This window comes from Haemorhous mexicanus, chromosome 22, assembly GCF_027477595.1.
Source record: "Haemorhous mexicanus isolate bHaeMex1 chromosome 22, bHaeMex1.pri, whole genome shotgun sequence".
Taxonomy (NCBI): Eukaryota; Metazoa; Chordata; class Aves; order Passeriformes; family Fringillidae; genus Haemorhous; species Haemorhous mexicanus.
In genome coordinates this window covers 1,304,182-1,331,324 of record NC_082362.1, presented here as the reverse complement: position 1 = coordinate 1,331,324, position 27,143 = coordinate 1,304,182, and the positions used below count along the sequence as shown (strand labels likewise).

The window sequence follows — 27,143 nt, the reverse complement described above, 5'->3', positions numbered from 1 at the left end:
CCCTGGTTAGGGTGGAATTTGTTTTTATAACATCACATTTTGCCTCTGCCGCGGGTCTGTGCAAATGGGGCTTGCAGGGATTTTGATCATCCTCCAGAGTCTCTGTCTCCTTCTCAGTGCTCCTGATTAATGAATGACAGTCTGGGAGAGGCAGAGGGAGCTGCCAGCAGCCTGCACCCCAAACCCCTCCTTCAGCACCCTGGGCAGCAGGGCCTGCTGTGAATCCAAGTGTTCCCAGGTGTCTGGGTTTGAACAGCCAGGCGTCTGCTAAGGAAGGCAGGAGCCTGCCCTGAAATGGAAAATGTAAACCCCTCCCTCTGAATTATTATAATTTTGAAATTAAGGGGCTCTCAGGCAAAGATATGGGAGTAGGAATAACAGGTCTTTATTAGGGAAGAAAATAAAAATAGAAAAATGCAGTAATACAAACCCCACTGCCAGAGTGAGAACAGGAGCTGACCCCTGTGTGTCAGGGTGGTGGCACAGTCCCATCCCAGGGGGCTCAGGGTGGTGGCACAGTCCCATCCCAGGGGGCTCAGGGTGGTGGCACAGTCCCATCCCAGGGGGGCTCAGGGTGGTGGCACAGTCCCATCCCAGGGGGGCTCAGGGTGGTGGCACAGTCCCATCCCAGGGGGGCTCAGGGTGGTGGCACAGTCCCATCCCAGGGGGGCTCAGGGTGGTGGCACAGTCCCATCCCAGGGGGGCTCAGAGTGGTGGCACAGTCCCATCCCAGGGGGGCTCAGCCCTCCTGCAGTGCCAGCTGTGGTTCTGCTGGAGCAGGGATCCTGCACAAGGGGGGAGTTTTCCTCTGCAGCTCCAGGGCTGCTGGAGATGGCCTGCTCTCCCTCTGGGAATGCAGGGCAGGAGAAAGCTGCTCCTCTGGGAATGCAGTGGCCAAAGGCTGCTGTGCTGTTCCAGGTCAGATTGGATCCAGGTAGGAATGCTTGGCTCCTCCCCTGGGTGGAGCATCTCCCCATGGGATGCTGGAATTTGATCAGCCCTGCAGGGACACTCAGTGGCCATGGACAGCAGAGATCTCCTGGAGGGAGGATGGGCTGTGGGAGAGATAAAGAAAACTGCCCCATGGACAGAGAGAACTGCCCCAGCTCTGACAGAGGGTGACAGAACACACATATCTCACAGTCCAGGACACCTGGGACTGCACCTCTCCTGGCACACCCAGGGATGCAGGATGTGGAGTGTGTGGGATCCAGGAGTCAGGGATGATGCATTGTTTGGAAAACAGGAGGCTGAAAAGCCTGTAATTTATTCCTGATAAATTTATTAGGCTCTCAGGGTTCACAGGAGTTGGGGATGAATCCAGATCCTTGTGGGCTTTGTCCTCATGTCACTTGGGGTACACTGAATGAGCCATGGAGTGACTCTGCTGCAGGGAAAGGCTTTTCTGGGAGGTGTGGGAACAAATCAGCTCCAATCTCTGAGCAGCAGCCTCAGGTGAGCACCAGCAGGGTTTGCTGCAGGTGCCTCCCATGGTCTGTCTGTGTTGGCTGCAGGTGTGGGCACGCCTGGCTGCAGGGAGGGAGGAAATGTGCCCTGGGCAGGCTGAAGGCTTTGGGGTAGAATTCCCAGGGGTTTCATTCTCTGGGGACTGGGTACTGTTCAAACAGCCACTCCTTGACATCCCTGAGGAGCTGAGATCTTCTCAAAATCCCTCAGACAGAGATGAAGCAGAGCCAGTGGAGCAGGTGATCAAGTGGGGCTGTTGGCAGGGGGGAATCACAGAATCATGGGATGGTTTGGAATGGTTGGGACCTTAAGGATCATCTGACCCCACCCCTGCCCTGGCAGGGACACCTCCCACCATCCCAGGCTGCTCCAGCCCCAATGTCCAGCCTGGCCTTGGGCACTGCCAGGGATCCAGGAGCAGCCCAAGCTGCTCTGGGCACCCTGTGCCAGAGCCTCCCCACCCTCCCAGGGAACAATTCCTAATTCCCAATATCCCATCCATCCCTGCCCTCTGGCAGTGGAAGCCATTCCCTGTGTCCTGTCCCTCCAGCCCTTGTCCCCAGTCCCTTTCTAGCTCTCCTGGAGCCCTTTTAGGCTCTGGAGATGCCTCTGAGCTTTCCCTGGAGCCTTCTCCTCTCCAGGTGAGCTCCCCAGCTATGCCAGCCTGGCTCCAGTCCTGGAGCAGCTCTGTGGCTTCCTCAGGACTTGCTCCACGTCCTTCCTGTGCTGGGATCCCAGAGCTGCACTCCCTCCAGCAGGGAATGAAATTCTGGGCTCACCTACCAGGGAAAGAAATGGTGGAGTTAGAGCAAGATGTGGAAAAACCAACAGGGAAACCATGAAAAACTGGAGAAATTTTCTTTGTCAGCCGTGGGAGTTGCATCTGGCACTGCTCTGTGGGGCTGTGTGGGGGTGGATCAGCTCTCCCTCTCCATCTCCAGGCACAAGGAGCATGGAGCTGCTACTCCAGACCTGCTGCTGCCTTGCAGGACCTTGGAGACTCCTGCAGTTCAGAAAATACCAAAAATTAAAACCCATTAAAAGAGGTTGAAACAATCAAACAAACCCCAAAACCCAAACTTGCCAGCAATATAAACTCAAGACCAGTATTTTAGAAGTATTTTATCTGTCAGACCCCAAAATCCAGTTAGAGATTAAGGCTTAAGGATCTTTCCAAATAAAAATCAAGTCAATTTGGGGGGAAATAAGACAAGGATAGGACTGACCTTGGACAAGCCCTCAGAAATACTGATACACCAGGAATGCACAGCCTCCATCTGTTTATTTGTACCTGCACCCCTGCTAGAGGAGATTTTGCTCTTCACAGTGATTGTGGTGTTGTGGGAAGAAATATTTCCACCCCTGAACAATATCCAATCACTGCCTGCAATTGTCTGAAGAGCAGGAATCAGCACAAGTGTGAACTCAGCTCTGAGCTCTGGCATTTGAGCTGTCAGCTCAGGATTGACAGGGGTGCTCGAGGCTGCTTTAGCTGGAGCTCTGCTCTCCTGTTCTAGACTGATAAAATGCATTTCATCCCAGCCTCCTGCAGGGAGCTGGAGCTGTGTTTGGATTGTTCCTGAGCAGGAGGTGCTGGGCTTGTGGCTGTCCCTCCTGGGGAAGGGGTGGCAGGAGGCTCCCGGCTCACTTCCCTCTGAGAACAAGGGGTTTGTCATCCCTGTTACCTGCTGGAGGTGGGACAGCTGGGAGGAAGGACTGATTTTCACCCCAGCTGATTCTCCTCTTGTCCCTGACAAGCTGATTTTTATGCTGAGAAGACTGATCATCTCTTCTGGGAAATGTGATGGCTCTGTCCGTGCAATAACTGTGTGAGAGTCACTGGTGGGTGAAGAAATCCATTTCAGGACTCAGCCATGCCTTGTTGTCACTTCATGCTCTGGCAGGTGTCAGCTTTTTACTGATTTTCGTGGGACTGGTATCTCTGGCAGGCATTGGTTGGGGTTTGTCAGGGGCTGGTTGAACACTGGGCCAGGTCAGAGCCTGTCCAGGGGCCTGCAGGGTGAAACCCAGATGTGGAGAGCAGGAACAGCAGCCCTGGGGTTCTTGGGCTGTGGAGCCAGGACAAGGGGCTGGGCAGGTCTCGGGTTCTGAGTTGCTGGAATGGCTCCCCAGGTATCAGAAAGTCTCTTTTTTCCCAGTCCCACGACTGAAGAAGAAGTTGAGATTCCTCAGCTCTGCTTTCCAAGGTTGTTTATTTTCTCTTATCCATTCCATTCTCTCTCTGCCCTGCTGAGGTCTGTCCAGCAGGTCGGGTTGGGGCACAGTCCCTGCCCTTGGGGTGGTGGTGGCTTTTTATACTAAGAACTGTGTGTACTTTATTTACAATAATTTCCCAATCCCTATCACCTGTGTTAGACAGTCTGTCTCTGCTCTGAACCAATCCACAAGTGTCACCATCACAGCAGAAGAGGGAGGACAAGAAGAAGGAGAAGAAGGACAGGACACACCCAGATTCCTCCATCTTGCCTCTTGAACCCCCATTCTAAATCCCCAAAATTCTACTTTTCACCCTGTGACAAATTCACTATCATTCCATTCAAACCTTTGTGGCTTGTAACTCTTCACACAAAGTTGGTGATTGTTTCCATGGGCTAAAATGGAAGGCACAGGGGTTTCTGACTCTGTGCCAAGGTCTCTGAGCCCCCGGCAGGGTCTCGAGTCCTCCAGGGCAATGAGAGCAATGTCCTGGGTCCCAACAGGCAGGGTCAGGGGTCTGGCAGAGTTTGTTTTCTTTGTGCCCTTCAGCAGTGGGTTTCAGAAACCCTGGGGGAGCTCCTGCTGTGCTCAGCTGTGCTCTGACTCAGCTCTCCTCAGCAGCACTCACGCATGTTGCTCTTTCCACTGCATTTTGGTGAGGTCTGAGCTTCCCCTGCTGTAGGATTTGGCTCTCACTGACTCTGTCCACTGAGGGACTCCTTGGACAGGTGCTCCCAGCCCAGCTGGGGACACCAAAGACACCTCCAGTGTCCCCAGGACAGCTTGTTTTGGTTTTCCATCCCACGCTGTTTTTCTTCGGCATGACTTCCATAACTTGAACTTCTCCTGGGCTTCCAGCTCTCCATCCTCTGTGGGACAGGAGGTGGCAAAGGAGGCACGAGAGTCTGCATTCTCCCCTTTCACGGAGTGCCACCTGTTCCTGGCATAGCTCCAGGGATGGGGACTCCAAACACCCCTGGGCAGTTCCAGCCCTTTCCAGGGAGAAATCCTCCTGGTGCAGCTTGAGGCTGTGTCCCTTTTCCCTGGGGTACTCAGGAACCCTTCAACTGCATCCCAGGGACCCCTCAGTGCTGCCCCATCCAGGACTTGTCCCCAGCCATCCTTGCTGCTGTGGGGAGGATTCAGGGACTCCCAGCAGCAGGAGCTGCCACGGGGGGGAATGCCAGCAGGGCAATAAATCATTTGAATTCCATCTTGCCAGCATCCTGCAAGGCACACTGTGCAAACCCAGGGCACAGGGAATATTTCTCTGTCTGCTCTGCCCTGACCCCAGGGGAGCACTGACTCTGACCCTCATCCATGGAGAAAGTTTCCCAGACTTCAAGATAGACTGGAACCCAGTGATATTGTGAAATAGATTATAGAGAGCAGTGCAGGTGTATCACTTGGTGAAAAATTGAGGGTTTGGGATTTTTAGTGTGTTGTGGGTGGAAGCAAGATGGAGGGCACAAGGTGTCATCCTGGGCTTCTTCTTCATGCTTCTCCTTCCTCCTTCTCAATGGGTTTGGGTGGCATTCTGTAATTGGGCAGAAAAGTCCCCATTGCAGCTCTGAGGGATCAGTTATTGGGTTAAAAGGGAAATAATCCAGGTGTCAGCTCTTAATGGGATAGTTTAGTCCTAAAAGACCTTGTACCAAGAGACTGTTGGCCATTTTGTGCCTTCTAATGAAAAGCTGCCAAGCTCACAGTAGTGAGACTGTTTCACTGATAAGAAATAATAAACACCTGAGTCCCAAGATGAACTATCATCTCAAGTGCCTTCAGTCCAGACCCAGAGAAACCCACAGCTGGTGCCCCCAGAGCACACTGCTCCCCTTCTTTCTTGGCCCCCTGGACCAGCCCTGCCTGCCATGGCCACACTGCCAGCCCTGAGATCTCATGACTGTGGGGATGATGCATGAGCTGGAGCAGCCCTGGCTCCCCCCTGGCTCCTCCAGCCTGGAGGCTGCAATCTGGTCAGGAATTGCTGAGCTGCAGCAAAGTTAGGCCCTCTGGAAGCTGTTTTATAGCAGCTCTCCCTGGAGGACAGCTGTCCTCCAAAGTACTCCTCGGTGCCTGGAACAAGCACTGAAATCTGCCCTCCCTCTTCCCTGGGCAAGGTGAGCATCAGCACATTTGCTCTGTGGCTGGGATATAAATTACCCCATAAACCAGAAAAACCAGCCTTGTCTCTCCCTAAAATCCAACTCCCAGCAAAACTGAACTTTGTCTTCTGACAAAAAAACACTCTTGGGAAATGCCAAGGAAAATGTGACACCAAGAAATGAGGCTCATCATGAACTGAGGTGAGGAATGAGGAGTTTTTTCATCCCAGTATTGTCCTAAAGCCTTTGGAAAGTTTCCTGCCTGTCATGACTGCAAAGCAAGGGGATTTTTTTTCTTTTTATCTGTCCTTTCTTAGGAGCAGACTCACTTGTGATGCACCTGCTGGGGCTGTGGGACACACAGGTGCCTTCCCACCTCAGCCAGAGCCACAAAGTTGATTTTTTCCCTCTTCTGGAGTCTGGTGACTCAGGCAGGGCAGGAGCAGCCCTGTCTCAGTGACTGTGGCCTTTTCCAGGGATAAGACTCTCTCTTCATTGACTACAGATTTCCCCTAAGCTCGAGGATTATTCCTGGTAAGATGTAATCAATGCTGTTGCACTCCTGTGATTTTCAACCCAAAACCTCAGAGTTAAAAATTCCCAAGCAGCTTTTAGTGTGTTTGGGGTCTCTGCGAGGCTTTGCTGTTGTCCTCTCTCAAGGACTTTGAGGTCAAACCTGCTCCTTTTTACAAACAACCCTCTGTTTGGAGGCTCTCAGAGCTGGTTAAGCTGCATTTCCTTCTCACCTGAGCTCCTCCTGGACAGGGAATGCAGCTGGAAGGCAGCTGACAGCCTGATGGGATGGCAGGGAGCAGACTGACAGACTGACAGCACATCCCTGCCCACCTCCATCCCAGCCCTGCAGAGTCAGCAGGACAGAGTTTGTGACCCAGCCTTGTCCCAGCCCTGCAGGAGGCAGCTGCACTCCCAGCTTCAGGGAGACCTTCCTGCCTCCTCCTCCTCCATCCCACGTGGTGCAGCACCCAGCATCTCCTCCAGGACACCCAAATCCCTGGGACAGCCCAGTCCTTGCTTTGGGATCCCTGCAGAGCCCCGTGTTTGGTGCCAGGGCCAGGCAGGATGGGTGCTGCCCTTCCAGCCCCCAAATCCCAGTGTTTGTGGCAGCCCCTGCTCCATCTGTGCTGGGGCTGGGTGTGCTCCCCTGACATTGGCACTGCTAGAAATGAAGGGATGGGACCATTTTGGGGCTAGGAACGATTTATTGCTCAGACAAACATCAGTCTCAGAGGCTGTGAGATTTTGGAGGAGCAAGTACTCAGCCATAGCTCAGAGCAGTCACAAGTTCTTTGTCACAAGGCAATATAGAACTTTCTAACCCAATGCACAGTTGCCACAGGGTTTATTTTGCTTTTCTCACCTATCACCTTACTTCTACAATACTGTAGGTAGTTTTGTCTAATGGTTTCTGTCTCATGTGCACGCAGATGCTTCCATTATAATTTCTAAACTCTCAGCTACTCTGTACAACCACACCCCAGCATGATAAACCCTTCACCATCTCATCAGAGCATTTTTTCAGTTAAGGTGATGCCTTGTGAAGGCTGACCTAGAACAGAGGCTAGACAGAGCTAAAGAATAAAGTAAGGATTTATTTAAAAGACCTCAGTAGAACCACCTTGGGCAGCACAACCCAAAATGGTCCCAAAAATGGATATCCAATCACGGGGTCTGTCACTTTGATCAGTTCTGCTCCATTTGCATCTTGCAGTTCATTGTCCAATTCCAGCTCCAGCCCATGCAGTCCCATCCTGCTTGTTTTTCTCTCTCCAGCCCACGTTGTTTGTGCCCTTGGGCCCTGAGATCTGGATCATTTGTCCTTGGTTCCCAGCTGGAGCAGGAATTGTTTTGTCTCCCTGCTCTGTGCAGAGAGCTCACCATCCCCTAATGTGAAGCTCAGACCCACACACTGAAGCAGCACAGAATGTGGAAATAGAAAAGCTCAAATCTGAAGCATCATTGGCATTTTCTTACTTACAACTATAGAAACATAAGTGTATGATTTTTCTGCCTAATGTCTCTGTATTGCATTTTTACATCAATCCAAGCTTCTCCCAAGGCTGCAGATCAAATCTTTCAGTGTCTGTGGAAATTTCTGGTTTTTTGCTTCCCACCCTCCCCTCTGTCTGTCTCCAGCCCCATGTGTGCAGTGCAGGGCAGGGCAGGGATGGCAGCTCTGGCTGCAGGATCCTGCCTGGCTCCAGGGCTTTGGGAAAGGCTCTGGAGGATCCCTGTGGGATTGTGCCCATGGCTCCCTCTGATCCAGACAAACCCTGCAGCTCCCTGTGCTTGCTGTGCCCTGTTCAGGTGGATTTGGTGGGGTAGGAATCGCAGCCCCTCCTGGGAGTAGGAAAGGTGTTGGCATCCTTGGGCTCTGCCAGGATCCCAGCAGCTCTTTGGTCCTCTCAGATTCACTGGCTCCCTTCTCCCACATCTTTCCCAGTACTGGCAGACCTGTGGGACTGCTTCAGTGCAACAGGGAGGAGGAAATTCCCAGCCAAATTCAGTGGAAACTGATCATTTCCGTCCTCCAGCCATCCTGGAAAATCTCTCCTTTCCTTCCCCGAGCAGGAGGAGCCTGGCACTGAGAGTGTGACAGCCCTGAGCCTTGCCCTGAGCCCCCCTGAGACACCAGTGGGAGCAGCTGGACAGCATTCCCATGTCCCTGTGCATTTATCCCTGTCTGCAGTGGCCTTGTGACCCCCAGGAGCTCTGTGGGGCTCCTTCTGAGCAGCATTCCCAGCTGGAGCCCCTGGGAAGGGAATTCCCTCCCAGCAGGGAGCTGTCGGCCTTCTCTGAGGTGATTTTTTATTCACAGCCAGGCTCTTGGCTCAGAGATGATCTGATGGCTCTGATGCACCTCTGCCTAAGGCCTGAGAGGTGTTCAAGCTCTTTTATCCCTCTCCTGATGCCAGGCCTTCCTCAGGAGTCCCTCAGCAGGGAAGATGCTGCTGCTCGACCCCCTCTGCAGCCTCCTGGTGCTGGAGCTCACCCCCAGCCCATCCTGCCTCCCATTCCAGAGGGATTCAGGGGTGACTCAGCCTTCCTTGGCTCTGGCTAAAAGCTCTGCCCTGAGGCACTGGATGCTGTGGAACTGAAGGATCTCTTGGGGTTTTTCTGCTCAAGGACTGGAGCAGCATTTCCTGCCTCTGCTGGAAGCTGCTGGTGCAGGAAGCAGTTCAGAAAATGAAATGAAATTCCAGCTCTGACTGCCCCGGCTGGGATCCAGCAGAGCACTTAACTTCCAGCCACCTGGGCAGCCCTTTTCATTTTGGTGGTGCTGTTCCACCTGCTTAAGTGCAGTTCTGGATCGAGGCCTCTGGAGCTTGAGCCATAAGGGTTAATATTTCCAGAATTAAGTTTTCCCCTGAAGAAGGTGTTGTTCCTCATCCTTGCCCCTCCAAACAGGGCTTCCATTTGATGAGCTAATTAACTCATCTGGCTCTAAAATACAAGTGCATTCTTCTTGGCTTTTGTCATGTGTCACCACCTTCTCAGGAGTTATTACATCTTATTTACACAGAAAATACAGAAGGAGGGAAGTGAACCTGTTCAGTGCTTGAATTTACACCCAAAGCCTCAGTACCAAACCCATTATTTCATATTCATCTACAGACACAAAATATGTGTTAATTAACCAAAGTGCTGCTAGTGGGCATATGCAAATGAAGTGACATCAATCAGGGCAGGATCACCTTTTTTTTTTTGAGTTTTTCCTTTATTAAGAAATACAGTTTTGTGCTGACTGCAGTTCCTTAGTATCAGATCTGTGCCTTAAAGCTCAGCCTGCAAAGAGCCTCAGAATCTCCCAGCACTGCAGAACCCAGTGGAAATGATGTAGCTGGTAATGAAGAATTCCTGTGTAATCCCAGGGAGGACAGAACTGTCTGGATCTGCCTCAGGCACAGAGAACCCCAGTTTATTTTTCTAGGAGGTGTTTCATTCTGTCAAAGCAGCAGAGTTAAACTGAGAGAGACAATTAGGCATACATTCACATTTGGAGCAAATATATCAAATTTAAGGTGGAAAATAGGATGGAAAATCTGCAGCTCTGCTTCTCCAAGGCACAGGGTAACCCCCAGGATCTGCCCTGGAGCTGGGACAGAAGGGTATCCTTGGGCTGTGTCCCTTCCCTGCTCCCTGGGTGCCTGTGCCAGGGGCACTGGGGGTGCTCCTGGCAATTACTCAGCTTGGAAATTCCTCAGGTCTGTGCCCAGCCCTTTGCAGAGCCTGTCCTGCACATCTCCCAGGCCAGGGAGGGGCTCCTGTCTGCAGGAAGAGCTTTGGCAATGAGGAGGCTCAGGGCTGAGCTCACTCAGCATCTCCTTTATCTGATTGCACCTTTGGCATCATTCAAGCTGATTGTTTCCTTCCCAAAGGGAATACTGGATATTAACAGATGAGCCAGGACTGGGGGAAGGTGCTGGAGCCTTTAAATGTTTAAGAAAAGCTGGCAAAGGCATTGTGAATGATGAAGAAACGTCCTGTTCTCTGGCCTTGTCTATCCTGAGATGTTGATCCCCCACCAAAGGGAGACAGCTGTTGATTGTCACCTTTCAGGTGGCACAGGAGGGTTCCCAGTGTGAACCCAGCTGCTCTGGGACCCTCCTGTGCCTGCCCATTTGGTTCCTGGAGCTCTGGACAGAGGGAATTGGTGCAAATCCCGGGGCTGAACCATCCCTCTGTGAAATCTGTGCTGTCAGCACACATTTTCCTCTTTCCAGCCCCCTCCAATCTGTGAACTCCAGCAGAGTGAACCCAAACCCACACCTGGGGCTCAGCTGTCACCCCCCCCATCAGGTTGGATTTGGTCAACTCTGCAGCTGTAGAGCTGCAAGTTCAATCTGAAAGTTCAATGCTCCTCCTCTCCTTCCTGAGATTTTGGGTTTAAATCCATCTAAATGTACAGAATTACATCTGGTTTCTATTTAGCATTTTGGCTTTGGCCATTTTGAAGCTCTGTGGGTCTGCAACAAGCTTGTGTGCCTTGCTGGATTATTCCAGGATCAGGAACCTGGCCTTTGGCTGTGAACATTGAAACCCAGCATTCCTGTGGCTTTGGTTTGTGCTCAGCCAGTTCCAGATCCTGGAACCTCTCACCAGCCTGGTGAACACAGATTTTGGCAGGAATGATTTTCTCCTTATCTGTGCTTGTTCCAGAGAGTGCTCAGAGGTGTGCAGTCACAGGAGATGTTCCTGCTTTAATGGCCAGCACATGTCTTCATTACACACTTGAAAAAAAAAGCAGAGCTGGAAAAAAATGAAGTTTCCTGATGTTCCCAGCAGCTCCTGCCCCCAGCTGCCCTGACAAAACCCTTGTGCCAGCCAGGCTCCTTCAGCCACAGCCAAACCATCAGAGCAGGGGATCACTTCTCTGTGGCTTTGCCAAAGCTCCCCCAGATCCTCCCTGAGCCCCTGGGCTGCAGCTCCTGGCCAGGGGTTTGTGTCCTGGGGCTGCCTGGGGCTGCATCTCCACCTGCTTCTGAGGCCATGGGGCAGCAGCTCCCAAAAGGTTCAGAAAGCAGAGCCAGGTCCCTGTGGCTCGGGGTGTGTGCATGGCAGGAGCAGCACCAGACCCTTCCCAGCAGGGAACCTCACTGGTAATTTTTGCTGACAGCCCAAAATCAGCCAAGTGAACCATTTTAAAAGCCCTTCAGAACTGTTCACTTCCATCATTTGCTGCTTTTGTCAGGCACACAGAAATGTCTTGCCATGTCTTTTGTCTCATTTTTACAAGAGCTCTGTTGTCTATTTAGATTAAATTACAGGAGCAAGCAGTTGTTCAGGGATGAGCACTGGGATGATCTGAGGAGAGTGTTCAGCAGCAGGAGCAGGGTGGTTACCTCAGGTGTGTGAAAAAACAATGTTCACTTCCAAAAATGTAAAAGGTTTATTACAGCCTTATCAAAAATACAACAGAAGTCTGAATAGAGAAAATATTACAGCACCAGGAGCAGAGGATCTTTCCCCACATGTGCTCACCCACACAATGGAGGGTTCACCTTTTAACCCTTTAGCCCCTCCCAAAGTTCTGTCCATGGACTCCTCCTTCCATGCCCAGGGCTGGAGATCACTGCCTGACACCTTGATTGGAGCTCAGGTGCTGCCATAGGAACGAGTGACCCTCCCAAATGTCCCACACCCAGGGCACCCCTGAGAACAGCACAAGGGGGGTAAAACACAGCTATAAATCTATAAAACTGCTCCTAACATACATACATGATATTTGCCTTTTAATTGTGAGAGTGTTCTGGTTTGAAAAGAGAACCAGTGAAAGACTTTGAGTCAGAAATACAATTTATTAGGAAAAGGGAAAAAAACCCAAATACATGCAATAATACAAAAGAAAAACCCCTGACACAGTCAGAATACAAGCTGACACCCTGCTAGTTAGGGTGGTGGCAGCAGTCCAGATGAAATGGTCTTGTTGAAGTGGTGATTCCATAGAAACCATCTGGCAGCTCTTGTCCTCTGGAAAACCAGTGGCTAAGGGTGGCCGTTCCTCTGGCAATGCAGTGGAAAGACTGCCTGCTCTGTCCCAAAGCCCAGATTATGTCCAGGTGGGGATGCTCAGCTCCTCCCCCCTGGGCAGAGCATCTCACAATGGGCTGATACCTTCTGAGTCATGTGGGGGGTCCCTTGAACAGAAATGGCTCCTGGAGGGAGTTATCTCTGAGTTAAGGCACTGATGGGCCCATTAACAGCAGATAAGGAAGAAACAATGCCCCTCCTGGTTTCAGCAGCTCTTGAGGATGGGAATAGAATACATCTTAATATTGTAACCTAGGACAGCGAGTCAGCCATCACATTACTCAATCTGTCACACGTGGAACAACCAGAAAATATATTTTTTCCCTGCTGTACAAGCTCAGATGCAGCAGTTGAGGCTGCATCCAGTGTGGATGGGTGCCCAGGGTAAGGACAGCCCATGGAGGGGGTGTCTGGTGTCCCCATGTGAGGTGAGGGGCTGTGAGGGGTTTGGATTCAGTCATTTGGGAGGGTCTGGAGCAGGTTCTGCTGCTCTGCTGGGTGCTTGGTTTGAGGAGCCAGGGGCTCCTCAGGAGGTGCCAGGGGCTGTGTCCCCAGCTGGGGCCCTGGGGGAGGTGAGGACCCTTCTGACAGAAGGGGTAGGAGGGGTGGGGTTTCTGTCATCCCTGCCTCCAAAACCCTCTGGTGGAAATTTGCAACCCAGGCCAAGGAGCTTGGCCCTATGTCCTGCTTCAAGGTGCCTCTTCCTTCTAAAATCTGCTACATTTAAATTTAAAAAACATTTACAGCAGCTGTATTTTCGGTTTTTGGGAGGGACACGTAGACACTGAATCCTCTTCCCCCGTTCCCATACTTTTATGTCCAATAAAATTGAGAACTATCTTCCCAAAAATGAGCAGCCAGGGAAGTGTGAGCCTGGGCTGCCTGGTTTCATTTGCTCCAGGGGTAGCACTTGCTGTGTTTAATGGATTTGCTTGGCTTTCTGGGACACATTTAAAGGAGAAAATGTGTTTATTGGCATCAAATTTAGAAGACCTGTAACACTTAAGAGGGAGATATGTTTGGAAATGTGATATGAAATGGGGAATTGTCAGTTTTGCTGTCTTTGCAGAAGTTCTGGAAGTTTTACTGACCAGGTTTCTGTGGTGCAGATAGAATCTGAGCCCTAAAAAACTGAATGCATAATAAAATACCTATGGCATGCCATCATTTCTGGTTATGTTACTGTAACTGGGTGTATATCTAAAGGCAATCATCACTGTAGAGGAGGGAGGAAAACACAGAGAGAGCTTTAAATTTCATTAGACATTGAAACATCTGAAGGAGGAACTCTAATGGTTATATATAATAAACCTCTTTTTTTATCTTCCCATAAAATTGTATCTCTTTTCCTTTTTCCCCTCTAGTTGAGCTGCCTTGCAGTGTGCAGGGTTCTGAAATAAATCGATGATTAACTAAACAACAGGAATTCATAAACCTCCTTATTTTATAGCAACATTTAAGGCAGTGCACAGTGCCTGCTCCCCAAGCTGATCTACGCCCCCAGGTCCATTATCTGAGCTGTAGATAAATGAGGAGTTATATCTACTGGAGGTTATGCTCAGGTAGTTCCCACCCTGCTGGTGTAAATCCAGGGGTTTATGGAAGGAGAAGAGCAATATTCTTTATAGGTACAAGGAAACGTGACCCAGGGCTGGAGATCTCAGGGGATGAAGCTGCTCCTGCTGAGCTTTTCTCAGCACATCTTCAGGAAGTGCAAATCAGATTTTTTCCTGGGTTCCCACATTTCCTTTCCAGTTAAGAGCAAGTCCTGGGGCATTGGGGCTGGCTGCTTTCATTATGGAAAGCATCAGAGGAAGGGAGAAAGGAAAGCTGGGTTAAAGCTGTGCTCTGAGGAAGCAGCTCAGTTGTCAGGGAAAGCATTTAGCTCCTGCAAGTCAAACACAGCAGCCTGAAGAGTGTCTGGTCCTGGCAGCTGAAAGGCATGAACAGCCATTGCACAAATGCTCCTGGTAATCACCTGAAAGGGCTGTGGCCCTCGAGCTGAGCAGCTCTCTCTGTTAGGATTGTTCCAGACGTGGCTGGTCCCTCAGAGGTGGAAGTTTTGTGATGGTTAAGCCACGTTTGATGCTGGGTCCTGCAAGCCCATGTCCCTCCTGTGCTTATGGAACTCTGTCCTCCTGCCAACAGCACCTCTGAGCCAGTGGCAGCAGAACCACGGGGATTTATCAGGAAAGGAGCTGACAAGAAATTGCTCTGGCTGCCCACACCCCGCCTGCTCCAGGACTGCAGCTCCCAAGTGATTGAGTTGGAAATGGTCCAGAGGAGGGCATGGAGGGCACCAAAGGGCTCCTTCATCAAGGGGAGAGTGCTCAGCAGAGAGTCTGGAGCCTGGAGGAGGATGTGGGACGGCTCTAAATCAAAAGTGACAGGGCAAGCAAGGAGGCTTTTCCCTGGGCCCTGTGCTGGAAGCACAGAGGGGGTTGGAAACACTGAAAATGCTGCTTTACTCTGTGTGGGGATACTTGGCTGCTGCTAAAGGTTCATTTGTTCAGCAAGTTTCTTGGCTAATTGCAGGATGAAAAGCCCACTGAGGGCTATCAGATTTGCAGAAGGTTGAATGTCACCCCCATCTCTGCCCGAGGCTGGAGTGAGCTCTGGGATGGCAGAACTGTGTGTCCCTCCTCTTCACCAGGCACCAGCTGTTGGCTACATCCAGCTCCACTTCCCTCTCAGAAACCTGGGCTTGGATCTGGCTGAAAGCAGAGAGAACTCCTGGATTTTGCCTCTGCTCTGTCTCTTCCAGCCCCATTTCCCCCTCATCTGCTGAGCACACAGCAGTGCTGGTCATGCTGGTTGTGGCCGTGCCATGCTCTGGGCTTCTTATTGAAGGGTTTCCCCCAAATCTCATGGAAAATCCTGGACAATTCCTGTGCTTTACAAGAAGAAAGTTGGACACAGAGTAATTCATCCTCCTGAAGTCTCTGTCCTGCTCTGGGAGTTTGGATAAAGGCCTGAGGGTGATCCAGCTCCGGGGATGTCTGAGGAGGGATGGAGCTCAGGATGGAGGGATGGAGCTGAGGATGGAGGGATGGATCTCAGGGTGGAGGGATGGATCTCAGGGTGGAGGGATGGATCTCAGGATGGATCTCAGGATGGATCTCAGGATGGAGGGATGGATCTCAGCCCTTGTTTCCCTCTGCCTGGGTGGCCTCACTTCACAGCTCTGGTGTATTACAGAACAGCTCCTGCAAGGCCAGAGAGCAAAGAAGATGCACACAAGTTTACAGCAAGTGATTTCCAAGTTGTTTGTTCTTCCTGCTGCTGGCTAAATCCTCAGATGGAGGGAAGTGCTTGGCAGTGGGAAGGATTTCTTCTGACAGAGCAAATCAGCTCAAAATCTCCTTGCAGGAGAGGTTAAGCACAGTAGCCCCAGATCTGTCAAAACTGCACTCATTTCATCATCAAGGCAGACAGTGTTCTCTCTCCTCCAGTCAGGAGTGTGGTATTTGTTAACCCTTCAGCCCCTTCCTCTCCCAGTGGCTGCCCTTTAATCACCCGTTAATCAGATTAGTGGGCCTGACTGCAATCCCTGCCAGCCCAGCTGAGCCAGTTAAAAGGCAGGACTGACAGATGCTACAGATTTTTCTATTTGATTTTTTTCCTGCTGTTGCTCCTCGTTTGACCCTTCCTTTGTGGCTGTCTCACAGAGATGCTGGCAGAGGGAATCTGTTCCCTTCTGCGGGTGCTGTGTTTGGCACTGGGGCCCTGCAGCAAGGCTGAGGCATCTGCACTTCCCCTGGGTCATTCAGGGAGCATCAGCTGGGCTGTCACAGCCTGGGCTGGGCTGAGAGCTGAGCCACGAGGCTGCAGGGACCCCCAGGCAGCAGGATGTGCTCTCTGGCTGGATGAGCCAGGGAGATGCAGCTGACAGAGCAGAGCTCAAATCTCTGTCCTGAGCAGGGCCAGCAGTCGGACTGGATGGTCCTTGTGGGGCTCCTCCAGCTCAGGGTGATTCTGTGATTCTATAAAATGCTTTTCTGGCACTGCTGTTATTGCCAGGATTTGTTCTTTCACACGAACAGCAGGTTAGAACAGAATCGATGCAACAGCAGAGCTCAGTTAAAAAAAGTGACTGCAGGACACATTTAAACTGCCAAGAAAAGCAGCTTTGAGTCCCAGCTCAGAAAAGATGTTTCTCTTCTAAGAGTGATTGAAATTCTGCTTTTAAAAAGAAGCAAGAAAAAGCACTGAGGATGTTTGAAGCAAGTGGAGCAGCTGGTGTGTCCCTGTCCCAGGGTTGGGGTCAGCACAGACACACCTGCACGGCCTCAGCAGGGACACATGGCACGTCTGGAGCAGCAGAGATGTCACCAGAGCTGAGCCATCAATGGGGACAGCTGCTGCCCTGCAGCCAGGCCTGACCATGGGTGCTCTTCTCTGCAGCACTCCTGAACCTGGAGAGAGCCACAGCTCACAGCCTGCAGGCCCCTTGTTTAGCATTGCAGAGTCTGGCTCCCTAAAGCCCCAGCAGCCTGTGCTGTAGCTGATTCCTGAGCTGGCTGTGCAGAACCAGGAGCTGGACTTGATCACAGAATGACTGGGTTGGAAGAGACCTCAAAGATCATCGAGTCCAACCCAGCCCCAACACCTCAACTGAACCCTGGCACCCAGTGCCACACCCAGGCTTTGTTAAACACACCCAGGGATGGTGACTCCACCACCTGCCCAGGCAGCCATTCCAGAACTTTATCACTCTTTCTGTGAGAAACTTCTTCCCAATATCCAACCTGTATTTCCCTTGGTGCAGCTGGAGGCTGTGTCCTCTGGTTGTGTCAGTGCTGCCTGGAGAAAGAGCCCAGCCCCAGCTGAGCACAGGCACCTTTCAGGAGCTGTGAGAGTGATGGGGGCACCCCTGAGTCTCCTTTTCTCCAGGCTGAGCACCCCCAGCTCCCTCAGTTGTTCCTCTCAGGGTTTGTGTTCCCAGCCCCTCTCCAGCCTTGCTGCCTCCTCTGGATGCACTCGAGCATCCCAAGGCCCTTCCCAACCTGAGGGGCCAGAGCTGGACACAGCACTCCAGGTGTGCCCTCAGCAGTGCCCAATGCAGGGGCCAGAATGACCTCCCTACTCCTGCTGGCCACACTGTTCTTGATCCAGGATCCTTGGGGTTCCACCTCAGGATGCTTTGTGGTGCCTCACCTGCTCAGGAACAGGCTCTGGCTGTGACCAGGCACAGAGCTCTGGGATTGTCCTGTTCAGAGCCCTCTCATTCCCAGACTGCCATTCACTGTCTGCCTTCCCTGCTCTATCTCAGTTCCTTTGGAAGGCACTGCTGTTTAAAGGCAGCAGATGTTCTCCTGAGCATGTACAAACACCAAACACGTCTCCCCATGTTCCTCCTTGTGCTTCCTGCTCCTTGCATGAGAGCTGCTGGCTCAGTCCTGGAGCTGTCCTGGCAGTTTCATGATCATATCTGTCTGGGTCTGAACAGCCAGGTGTCTGCTAAGGAAGGCAGGAATATTCCTTGAAATGGAAAATGTAAACCCCCTCCCTCTGAATTGTTATAATTTTGAAATGAAGGGGCTCTCAGACAAAGATATGGGAGTAGGAATAACAGATCTTTATTAGGGAAGAAAATTAAAGTAAAATACAAATGCAGTAATACAAAACCCCACTGCCAGAGTCAGAGCAGTCCCTGACCCCTGTGTGTCAGGGTGGTGGCACAGTCCCATCCCAGGGGGGCTCAGGGTGGTGGCACAGTCCCATCCCAGGGGGGCTCAGGGTGGTGGCACAGTCCCATCCCAGGGGGCTCAGGGTGGTGGCACAGTCCCATCCCAGGGGGCTCAGGGTGGTGGCACAGTCCCATCCCAGGGGGCTCAGGGTGGTGGCACAGTCCCATCCCAGGGGGGCTCAGGGTGGTGGCACAGCCCCATCCCAGGGGGGCTCAGCCCTCCTGCAGTGCCAGCTGTGGTTCTGCTGGAGCAGGGATCCTGCACAAGGGGGGAGTTTTCCTCTGCAGCTCCAGGGCTGCTGGAGATGGGCCTGCTCTCCCTCTGGGAATGCAGGGCAGGAGAAAGCTGCTCCTCTGGGAATGCAGTGGCCAAAGGCTGCTGTGCTGTTCCCAGGTCAGATTGGATCCAGGTAGGAATGCTTGGCTCCTCCCCTGGGCGGAGCATCTCCCCATGGGATGCTGGAATTTGATCAGCCCTGCAGGGACACTCAGTGGCCATGGACAGCAGAGATCTCCTGGAGGGAGGATTGGCTGTGGGAGAGATAAAGAAACCTGCCCCATGAACAGCAGAGAACTGCCCCAGCTCTGACAGATGGAGATAGAATTCACACCCCCACTTCTAACCTAAGACAATATCTTAAAGCAGATGTTGTTATTTCCCCATGAACATGTGCAGGGCAGCAGGTAACAACTAAAGTTACCAGAAAATGCCCATTTTTCTGCTCTCCTGTTTTTTTAATTGATCCATAACAAATTCCCTTGGAGGCAGAAAGTAGCAACTCCTTGGTGTTTGCAAAGGGGAAATCTTAAACACGAAATAGAGTCAACTCACCTGGATTTATGAGTCTTGCAAGCATAAAAAGGCAGTCTTTAGTCTGGCATTTTCCTGCTTCTCTTGGTTACCATCAGAGGAACTTGAAATTTTCCCTTTAAAATGGGATGTGGCAGTGCCTGTGGTAAATGAAGCCCTGGGATCTTTGTTGGTATTCTTAAATGTATATTAATATTGTTCTTTTTGTTATTATTGGCACATCCTCAGAGTAGAATATTCCTGTCACTATAGGACACGAAATAACACGATGCACACACACTGCTGTTCTCAAGGTGGAAAAGGGAAGTTTATTTTCTGACCCTAACATTTATAGATTTCCAAAAGTGACAGTGGATTGGAGGGTGACAGTGCCACCTCTCCAGTGACACTGGACAAGCTAACAGTCTATCAAATTTCTCTGCTTCCATAAAACAATGCAAAACAATAAGTTATTTACAGAAAGTGTGTGAGAAAGTTCATTACAAGAATGTAAACATCAGAAGGCTTAGAAAATCTTAAAAAATCAGGGCGACATATCCCTGAATTTCAGGAACCACAGAGCTGAAGTTTATTGCTCTTCATATGATGAAATAAGTTCTGGTGAAGTGATGATGGGCACGGTGTATCCCTAAGCATGGGAATGCAAAGCCTTGGCTGTGCCAAAAATCCTGGGAGCATCCCAACATGTTAATGAGCATCACTGCAAGGGCATCCAGCAGCAGCCTTGTGGGAATTACAAGGGAGTTAATAAACAACATGGTTATGAAGGTTTCTTTTTAATTGTAAAAAGAGGGGGAATTGTGGGAATCCTTAAAATCAGAGGGTTTTGGGAAAGCTGCAAAAGATAGGCCTCAGAGACAGAAGAACTGTGATGGGAACTAAGCAGTAGCCATGAGATTGGTCAGCAGAAAAGTTATATGAGATGTAAAAAGCAAGGACAAATAGAACAATGGTCTGCGTGTTAACATTTGTCTGGAATAACTCCTTGAGCTGCAGAAAAGTTTATCTAGTGATATATTAGGAAGTTCTAAGCTTAATAATGGAGCTCTGTGCATTGTGTTTGAAGGCTCACAAGCAGGTGTTGGATTTGAAATAAGCAAGCATTGTTTAACCAAAGGTACCTGTGCTTACAGTGGTGGATAGAACCACTGTCAGTGTGCTTCTGCTTTGTGTGATTGGCCAAAAAACTTTTAAAGTGAGTTGTAGCATTGAGTTCTTGGTCTGCGGCCTGGGATGTGAGCTGCTGGCATCTTCCCATTGCCATAACCATGGAATGAGGCTGATGCTGGAAAATAAAACAGCTCAAGATGCAGTTTTGCCCCCGACGAGGGGAGAGAAGGACACATCTGACTCCATCTTATCAGAGGCTAATTAATTACTTTATTATACTATATTATTCTATACTATATTACATCTAAATTACATTACATTTAAACTGAACCTGCCAAGCACTCAACTCTGCACACACTGCACAGAATCTCGTGACTGTCACCTGACAGTCCTGACACACACACACACGTGGCCCTGACAGGCCAAGGAAACAAAACCCCATCACTGTGGGTAAACAGTCTCCACACTGCATTCTACTGTGGCACAAACACAGGCACAGCAAATGATAAGAATTGTTTTTCCTTTCTCTGAGGTTCAGAGAATGCAAAACCCAGAAATATTCTTGGGAAGAATTGTGCCTTGCCTTTCTCTGGGAAGAGAAGTGTGGCGACACCGTCCCGCTGGTGATTTGTACATAGCCCCCAGCCAGCAGTACAGCCTCTTGGTTTTGCTCTGCTTTCCCCTCTCGGGGTGGTTCCCCAGGCAGCAGAATGAGGGGCAGGCATGTGGCTGTCCTGTCTGATCCCAGGGCTCATCCTTGTGGCAGTTCTCCTGGCATCCTGCTTGTGATGGCATTGATGCTCCAGCAAATGGAACTGTGTGAATGATCCCTGCTCTGCTCCCAAGGGCTTTGGGGCACGTGGGGCTCTGCCCCCTCAAAACAGGGGTTTAGTGGAGGATTTGGAGGTGTTTTTCCCTGAGTGTGCCACCAGTTTGTGTTTGGGTAGTGTGCTTTGGAGGGCTGCTGCTGGCTGGTGTGGGAGGGGAACCAGCAGCCCCAGTGGAGATGAACCTTCCTTGTGCTGTGGGGTTGATGCTGGTGACAGCAATCACACCTGGCACTGCTGTCACTCACAGCAGAGTCCCCTCCAAAGCTGTGATCTGAATACAAGCAGGGCTGGAGCTCAGGCTTGGCACTTGCTGAGGTCTCCTGGTGGTTTCTGAGGTTTTCCTGGTCTGTCCTCCCAGGTTTGCATTTCCCAGGATCTGGGCCTGGGTGTCTCTGGAGCACCTGCTCCTGGTGCTTTGGGATGACCAGAAGCCTGTGAGGCTCTTCAGGATGCTGGGATGGGTTTGTGAGGGATTTAATCTGTGGCCTGCTGTCCCCCTGGGGCTGCAGCTGGGTGAAGGTGGCTGTCCCTACAGCTCCCTGCAGCACTGGCACCCCAGCCCCATGCTGGGCTCCATGTCACTGTCACATTTTCTGAAAAATCCCTTTGCCAAGATTTATTCTCCTGGGAAGCTGAGAAGCCTCAGAGAAAATTGAAAACAATAATTATAACTTTGCTTCTCTTGTGTTTTGCTGCTTTGGAATGTGGTTGGAGATTGTTTATCCAAGATGTGAATTGTTTTTACTTAATGACCAATCACTGTCCAGCTCTGTTGGGACTCTGAGGAGTCAGTCACAAGTTTTTAATTAGTATCTTGTTAAGCTTTCTGTAAGTATCCTTTCTCTATTCTTTAGTATAGTTTTAGTATAGTATTCTTGAATATAATATATATCATAAAATAATAAATTAACCTTCTAAAAACATAAAGTCAAATTCTCAATTCCTCCTTCATCCTAAAGACTCCAAAAATACCCCAGCTCCCCTGCCCACTGCTCAGAAACACAGCTTGGGCAGGAGCTCTGAAATGAGAGGGAAAAGAGAGAGAGCTGCAGGTGAGAGGGCTGTGCCAGGGGCAGCCAGGTGTGTCCGTGACAGATTTCATTCCCAGAGCTCTGTGAGCCTGGACCAGCCAGGCTGGACCTTCAGGCAGGGTTTGCCCAGTCTGTAGCAGGTCTGTGGGGAGGGTTCAATCCATGCCAAACCCTCCCTGGCTGAGCGTGGCTTGCACCAGCACCAGGTCATCACTCCTGTCACCAGATAAAATAGGCTGCAGTTATGAATATTGCCTCTTCATTTAAAGTGACATGAAAAAATCATCTCCCTCCCTGGCACTGCTCCAGCCTGGAAAAGTCTGGAGGAGAACAGAGCCTTGGTGCCATGTACATCCCTCTGTTAACCCAGGTGCCAGGAGAGCATCACCAAAGTCCCTCCAACGAGGGCTTTTTGCAGAGGAGGAGCCTCAGGTGACCTCTGGGACCTGCAAATGGCTGGGGCTGCGTGGTCTGACAAACACTGCATGTTATAGAATAATTCCAGGAGTGAAGTACAGCAATCCCAGCACTGGGGGATGGGCAGGGCTTTCCTGAAACCCTGGTAGCTCTGGACAAGGTGGCTCCTGGTGTTTTCCTGTGGAGCCAGCCTTATCTCCAGGGAAAGAAGATTTCTAATTGAGGAGCTGCATGCTATGTGTTCATCCTCAGCTCTGATTTATGTCTGCTGCTGCTGGAATACATATTCATGACAGGTTTTGCATAAAGCAAAGCAAATTATTGTTGTGGAAATACAGAGGGCGAGGATCCTTTCAGTTTGTTACCTCCTGGAGTGTCTCTGGTGACTGGAATGAAAAGCAGAGTGGTGGCTTTGGGTCTGCATCAGTCTAGGAGGAAGGGGGAGCATTCCTTAGGGAGCAGTGCCTTGGAAAGGGATGTGGAGCATTCACAAATGCTGAGGGATCCTGTCATTCACACTTGGGTTTATCCCCAGATCACTCCTGGCTTCTGTCACATCCCTACATCATCCCCAGAGAATTCTGGAATAGTTGGGCTTGGAGAGACCTTCAAGCTCATCTCAGGGACACCTTCCACTGTCCCAGGCTGCTCCAGCCCCATCCAGCCTGGCCTTGGGCACTGCCAGGGATCCAGGGGCAGCCACAGCTGCTCTGGGCACCCTGGGCCAGGGCCTGCCCACCCTCCCAGGGAAGGATTTTTCCTGATAACCAATTTCAATCTGTGCTCTTTTAGCTCCTTCTTTATCAGATCCATTGTTGGAGCTGGATAAACTGCTCCACCTGAGCTGCTGGCCCAGCCTGGGGTGGCCATGTCCCCAAGGACAAGTTGCTGGCTCTGGGTCCCTTCCCTGTGTGCCCACAAACACCAACCCCCTGTCCCTCCCCAGCAGAGCCCAGGGAGAGCTGGTGCTGCTGGAATGGGAGCTCTCAGCAGGCTGTGGAGATGAGATCTCCCACTCCATTAGTACACTGGGAACTCCAAATAATTACTTGAAGGAAAACCAGAGCTCCAGGAGATGGATTATGTCCACAGCTGAGTGTGTCCTGCATGAAGGCACGTTGGGACTGCTCCTCTCCTGGAGAGAAAATTCCTTTGAAAAACCATGCCTGGGTCTGTCTGTGCAAATCCAACCTCCTTCCCTTTTCCACTTGAATTATAAAATGTTTCTGTTTGTTTTATACAAGCATTCAATTGGCTTTGATAAGGAACACGATGTTATTTACTGTGCTGTAGCCTTGTACTTTAATCTGTGTTTTAGCAGCAGAACAAATTAACTGCTTTCTCCATCTCCAGGCAGAGCTTTCTGGTCCAGAGCCAGCTGGGCCTCCCAACAAAGGATGCTTTTAGTGCCTGCATCTTCCCGAGCTCCATCTTTAGTGGATTATTTTATTATTCTGCCTCTGATTGGAGATCAAAAGTGGCTGTGTTTAAAGCTCTGTATTTACACTAAAGCAGCATAAGCCCCTGAGCTGCTGCAGCCTGGCTCTGCTCCACAGGGCACCCTGGGTTAACACCCTGTGCTGATCCAGCCCTGGGCTTTGCCAGGTCAGGGGATGTGGCACACCTGCAGAGAAGTGGCACATGCTGCTCAGGCAGCCAGGGATTAACCCTGGGAATTCACAGATGGGGAATTAGGAAACTACAGAAACCTCCTGACACAGGGCTGTCCTTTGTAGGGTGGCAGCAGGAGCAGGGCAGGGATTGTCCCCTGTGCTGGGCACTGGTGTGGTCACCTGGGGTCAGTCCTGGGTCAGCCCTGGGCCCCTCAGGACAGTGCAGACCCCAAGGGGCTGGAGTGTGTCCAGGGAAGGGTCTGGAGCCCCAGGAGCAGCTGAGGGAGCTGGGAAGGGGCTCAGCCTGGAGAAAAGGAGGCTCAGGGGGGCCCTTGTGGCTCTGCACAACTCCTGCCAGGAGGGGACAGCCGGGGGGGTCGGGCTGTGCTCCAGGGAACAGGGACAGGAGGAGAGGGAACGGCCTCAGGCTGGGCCAGGGGAGCCTCAGGGGAGATTCTGGGGAAATTCCTACCTGGAATTTGTTGTCCAGCCCTGGCACAGCTGCCCAGGGCAGTGGTGGAGTCCCCAGCCCTGGAGGGGTTTAACAGCCCCGTGGATGTGGCACTTGGGGACATGGGGCAGTGCTGAGAATGGTTGGACTCGATCTCCAAGGGCTTTTCCAACCTTAAAGAAGCTGGGATTCAGCATCTCTGCCCCAGACAAAGCTCCATAGGTCTGGTGCTGCAGAGTCTGGAAAAGGGAGAGCCTCATCACTGGTGACCAAATCCTCTGGGCCCTGGATGTGTTATCCCAGCAATTTGGGCTGGAATTGCTGGAGAACTTTGGGCTGCTGCAGCTTTGGATGAAGTTTTCTGACCAGATCCTCGAAGAAGGAATTCCAGGTTCTAGTAAACAGCCACTTTCTTCTGACCAACATTATCACAAAAAACATTATTTCTGTGCTGGGAAGCTGCTTATCCAAATTTTGCCCAGCCCTGATTATATCTCAGTTCTTTGAGAAGGATTTAAAGGAAGATCATGTTATAAATTCACTTGCATTTCCTCCCCCTGCCGCCTTCACAGTAAAAAAACTAAAACCTCACATAAAATATGTGGTTTTTCTCAGTCCTCAGTTACAAATCACTGGATTTCATGTGCTTTCCCACTTGTCTTGTTCAAATATAGACTGTGCCATGCATAGAAATGCAGAATTTAAAGCTCAAAAAAAAAAAAAATAGGGACTCTAAAGCTGTTCGTTTTTCCAGGTATTTGTGACTTTGGGCTGACTTCAGGGGGAAGCCACTGGCAGCAGAAGTCACATTCCCTGCCCAAAGGGATCATTTGGACCTTACTGAAGCTTTCCAGAAGTCAGAATAAACATACTGCAAATTCTTATCCCCTTTTAGTTCCCATCCTGCATCTCAGTTGTGACATTTGCCAGACAGAAAATTCCTGAAATGAAACCAGATGCTGCAGGAATGATGTGGAACAGTTTCACCCAGGAGAGAGGACCCTTGAAATATTATTTTCCTGACTATGAAATGGAAATCATGTTTAGAAAATGAAAGACTTTTCCTGTTTAAGAAGAATGAAGGCACAGGGAGGCAGAGCTCTTGTGGTGCAGGTTCTGTGTGTTGCCCTGAATTGGCTGCAAAATTCCTTGGATAAAAAACCTGGAACTTTCTCCCTGTGGGAATGTTTTCACTGGTTTCACAAAGCTGATGGAAAACTGTGCTGCTGATAAATTATTTGCCTCAAAATAAAACATAGGAGAGGCTTTTAGGGCACCTTGAGCTCTTGTTTAATGCCTTGGGATGATTCCAATGCTGCCACAGCTCAGGATACAGGGAATTCTTGGTGCTCCTTCCCTGCTTCCCATCACCAGTGCAGAAAGGGCTGGATCCACCTGCCCTTCCTTCCCAGGGAGGGAAGAGAGTTTCCAGCAGCTCCAAGGGTGATGAAATTTCCTTTTCCATGTAACAGCCCCAAATACTCTCATGGACATGGAATTTCTGATCCAGCTGGATGAGGAGTTGCCACTATGGGCTGAAGGTGTCACCCAGCTCCTGTGCCCTCATTTCCTCTGCAAAAGGCACAAATGCAAAGCTGGGAGAGCCTTTCCTACACTTTCCCTCCAGCTTTGGTGGATTTGGCTTCTCAGTCAGCCACCCTGTACCACTCCCACTGCCCCCAAATTCCACACAAACCCAGGGGCCAGGAAAAGGCTTCCCTGTGAAAACAGCCCTGCAGAAATGGCTTTCCTGGACTTTCCTGCATACATCCAAGGCTCAGCCTGGCCCTGTGCTAATAGCTATGAGCAGAATTAATTAAAACATAATGCATGGCCTGGGAAATGAAACTCAATTTCACCTGGAGCTGAGTTATCCCGACGTGAACGTGTGGGAAGTGTTGGGAGTGCAGGTGAAAATCCTGCAAATTAAAGGGGGAATGAAGTGTTTTCTAATTTTATCTGGAAAAACACGTGAAGGATGGCAGGGGGGCAGCTGGTGCAGGATTAATCACTTCCCAGTCCCTGTGGCTGGGCTTTGGGGACGCTTGAATGGCTGCCTGCTGGATCAGGGGAAAGAAAGGGAATTTTGGGCAGCCTGCCCAGCACACACAAAAGGTGTCATTAACTGCCTGCTACTGCCCAGTTTTTCCAAGTTAGTTTTCCTTAAAGACTTTTATTGAAGCAATTATTTTCTATTTTTCCTCATGTAAAAAAATCCATGGGAGGAACCTAAATGTTTGTGCTGTGCAATTGCTGCTCATGATCTTTATGGAGTTTAAAGCAGTACAGAAAATTATTGACTTGTGACTCTGAGCTGTCTAGGAGAATTTATTCCTTCCCAAGCAGCAGCCAAGGAGAAATCTTCTGGCTCTTTCTTATTCCTGTTTTTTCCATCATTTTGTTGTTATGGATCTGAACTCCTGTTGACTCCCAGGCTGGTTTTTGCCAGAAAAACAGGCACATCCTATTGGAACACTGAGCTGGTGGAGAGGTGAAGAACAAAGGAAAGTTCTGGGGGCTCTTGGACAGCTGGGAGCTGCTACACAGGAGAAGATGCAGCCGGCTCTGGTTTTGTGGCTGGTGTAAATCCTTGGATTTGGCATGGAATCAAAATCTTCCAGCCCACCACAGCCCTGGTGAGGTACAAACCATCAGCAAGGCCAGGGGTGGCTGTGGTCACTGGGGCTCATGGGGACCCTGCAGGAGGGCCTGGAGATGTGGGACCCCTCAGTCTGACCTTCTGTACCCCACTGAGCTCCCATCATTCAGTGCTGGTTCTGGGGAGCAGCTGAGGGAGCTGGGAAGGGGCTCAGCCTGGAGCAAAGGAGGCTCAGGGGGGCCCTTGTGGCTCTG

General features: G+C 50.7%; 1 protein-coding gene across 2 annotated transcripts in view; it reads left to right on the top strand.

Annotated features, from left to right (window-relative positions):
* The window catches only part of GALNT17 (polypeptide N-acetylgalactosaminyltransferase 17), a 235,715-nt gene that overhangs the window by 153,981 nt on the left and 54,591 nt on the right, over nt 1-27,143 (top strand). The gene's annotated exons all lie outside the window — the stretch shown is intronic.